The sequence below is a fragment of the Poecilia mexicana genome, unplaced genomic scaffold, assembly GCF_051168715.1.
Source record: "Poecilia mexicana isolate PSO_F unplaced genomic scaffold, ASM5116871v1 scaffold_2, whole genome shotgun sequence".
Lineage (NCBI taxonomy): Eukaryota > Metazoa > Chordata > Actinopteri > Cyprinodontiformes > Poeciliidae > Poecilia > Poecilia mexicana.
The window spans coordinates 25,589,209-25,592,716 of record NW_028263371.1 but is presented as its reverse complement, the minus strand read 5'-3'; the positions used below and the strand labels follow the sequence as shown (position 1 = coordinate 25,592,716).

General features: G+C 45.8%; 1 pseudogene; it reads right to left on the bottom strand.

The window, feature by feature from the left end:
- Nucleotides 1-322: 322 nt before the first annotated feature.
- LOC148160734 (NALCN channel auxiliary factor 1 pseudogene) lies at nucleotides 323-2,992 on the bottom strand (annotated as a pseudogene).
- Between the last annotated feature and the right edge of the window lie 516 nt (nucleotides 2,993-3,508).

The window sequence follows — 3,508 nt, the reverse complement described above, 5'->3', positions numbered from 1 at the left end:
CAAACATGTAAATAGAGTATGATGGTCTAGTCAAAGTCCAGATGAATTGCAAGGGGGTATCTGTGCCAAGACTTAAAAACTGATTCTTTCCATCCAATCTGCACGTGTCATTTCCTTTCCACTTTACAATTATCCACTACTTTGCGTTGGTCTAATTCATAAAATCCCAATTAAATAAATGAAATATTAGAGTTACAATATGCTAAAATGTCTTATTTTAATGGATAGGAATACTTTTTGCAGAGCATTATATCCTAAAGATGCGAAAAACTAAACAGTATAAAAATAAAGGCAGATAATCTGGTAGTTTTTTTGGGGGGTTTCTTTAGTTTTTCCGCCAATGCAATGTGAGTCTGTTACTAGTTGGGTGAATGGAGGCCATCTGGGATTGGCCAGGGCTTCTGTGAATGGAGCCGGGGTAGCGCCATTCAGCAGAAGAAGAAGAAGGAAAAGAAGAAGAAGAAACAGCTCGGCGCTGTCCGCGGTGCTGAACTGAGCTGCAGGCAAATCAAACAAACCCAGAAGAGACGAGCGGCCTGCTGATGTGCAAACACACATAAAAAAAAAGGACTTCCGGCACATTAGGCAGGGAAACCACCTCTTGACTTTAATGAAACTGCACTCGATGTGGAGTAGGGCGGCCACGGTGAACACCTGTCGGACTGCGACAACACACACACACACACACACACACACGCACACACACACACACACACACACACACACACACACACACACACACACACACACACACACACACACACGCACACACACACACACACACGCACACACACACACACACACACACACACACACACACACACACACACACACACACACACACACACACACAGGGCTCAGAGGATGTTTGCAGAAGCTATCAGCCTTATTGTATAGGTTGAGGCCGATTGCAGATTATGCGCTAAAAATAAAATAAAAAATAAGGGATTCACTAGCGGGGCCTCCATCTGCACTAAATACAATGAGGAGATGAATGAGACTGGGAGTCTCCTTGGATCTGACACCCGTCTCCATGGCGACAGGAGCAGGAGAACCAAAACTGGCATCTATCCGGGCCCAAATCAACAGATGGCCACCACATCACCCCCTCCTCCTCCATCCCCTCCCCTCCACCTACCTTGCACTGCTCCATGCATGTCCTCACCGAATAAGCCCCCGGCTCGTATTTCTCCGTCAGGAGCTCAAAGTCCTCGTATTTCTCCTGGGCGTGCTGGTCGTAGCGCTGGTACGCCTGGACGCACTCGCCGCATCGCGTCGCGTCGCCGTCCTCCAGCGCCCGGACGCTGCAGTTCAGGTTGTCCGGGCTCGCCGAGCCGTCGAACAGGTCCAGCAGGGAGTAGGAGTTACAAAAGGACAGGTACAAGTCGCTCATGTTAGCGACCCGCGGGCCCTGCTTGTCGGAGAGGCCGCGGCACAGGTCGTCCGCATCCGCGAAGGCGAAGCAGTTGCCGGACGAACTGTCCCGGTGGCGAGTTTCGAGGCGACACAGATGTTTGGTGGAGTTTCCTAGAAAAATAGCGTGGGGGTTCTCTGTGAGGCTGATGTGCACCGAGTGGGTGTGGGGGGAGCGGAGGTGGGAGGACGCGAACTTGTCCGGGGTTCGGGCCAACCTGGCCTCGGCGCAGAACCACAGGCGATCAGAGAGGAGGACGGTGAGGAACAGGAGAGATGCCAAGGACAGTCGCCATCTCTGCGCCCTCTCAGAGTCGGTGAATGGCTTTTGGTGGTCGCGAGGGGGCTCGAGCCAGATTTGGAAGCCGTCGTCGTCTTCTTGCTGCCAACACGTCCCAGCACCCCTGGTCATATTTTGGGAACCGGCCGACTCCACCGTGGGGGCTCCTCTGCCGCAACAGTCATGGACGTCGGGAGCCGATCGCGTTTTCCTCCCCTTAAGAGTCGGCTAGTGGGTTGTCCCGGCTTTCCGTCGCGCTCAGCGGAAATTCCCATCCAAAGGAGCGTGGGCCGGGTGGGAAATCAGACTCCTACGACCGCGGGCCGCATCCTCCATGGCTGTCCTCCCGTCCGCCCCGAGCTGCCGCGCGGCGCCGCTCCGCTCCTCTGCGTAGCCGCGACTCCGCTTTTAGAAACACTCACTGACGCGCTTACGTTTTCCCCGGCCTCGGTCGTGCGCGGACAAGGGCGCTATCGTCTTCCAACATGGCGAAGGACTGTTGCCTTTTTGTGTCAGCGCGATGGGGCCTAGCTACAGCCTGCTACAGACGTCTTTTTTTCTTTTTCAAGCCCTCGCCGTCTTCATCAAGTTGCCGCCATGTCCGCCAAGAGACGGTGTGTGTTTGCAGCATCCTGCGTCAACTTGGCCACGACACGTAGCCTTACTTCCGGTTGTAAATTTCACAATAAGATTTCGCAAGTTGCTGTTTGTTTTTTTCTGTTTTGGGGTTACATTTGGGGTCATTTTATTTTATCGTATATTGTATATATATTCTTGTCTTGATTCTTGATAGTTATTATGTTCCTTGAGCAAAAAATATAAACATTCATTTATTTTTCTTTTTTATTATTGACTTTGGCCCTACCGTATTTAATAAACATTAATGTAGGGTTAATAACTTTTTATATTTTTTAATAAAACAGGACCAGACCTCAATCCAAAATTTTGTTGATTATGATTTATTTGTAAAAGCAGCAAGAAAGTAAAACATGGTAGTGAATACTTTTTATAGGCACTATGGGATTTCCAAAGCAAGATGCTGCCACCATGTTTCAAATTATATCTTTTAAATGCACACATACTTAAAAATCTAAACTGTGCTTCTTCTTTAAAAGAAAAATTACTTTTCCAAGTTTCCTTATATTTTGATAGTCTTCTTCAGGAAGTACTAGTTACAGTGAATTGGCAAACAAAATGACAATCAAGAATCCTACTGCTATGACAAACATAGATGATGTGCATAAAACTCAGCTTAAAATTATTTGACTATAGCTATGAAAGTTAAAAGAAAAAAACCCCCAAAGCCCTTTGTCCCTGCTCTTTAAAGAGTTAGTGTATTATTTAAAAGTAAAAGTTTTTAAAGAGTAAAATGGATTTTAATTAACTAAGATTAGCTGATAATTAATTATTAAATCTTAAAAATATTAAAAGTGTAAGTTTTGAAAACAATTTCAGTTTAGTCCAAAGGTAAACGAATACTGCATTTACAAAAAATGCAGTATTTTTAAACTGTATATTTTAGAAATATACAGTTTACTGTAAATAGTATGACTAAAAATTTAAACGGTTTTGGAAAAAGACTTCCTAATTTCCAAAGGAAATTGAATGCACCTTTCTTTACCCGGCTCAGTTTAAAGTGTTGATGATGTAGCTAGGCTAACCATAACAGTGCTACACATTACGGTCATAATGAAATATGCAAACCGAATTTTCTCGAATGTTTTATAGTTGCTCAAATTTTCAAATTTCACACGTAAGGAAAACCTGTGCTTTTCAGTCTCATTGCTTTGTTTTATTTTGAAGGTCTTGCCGCCT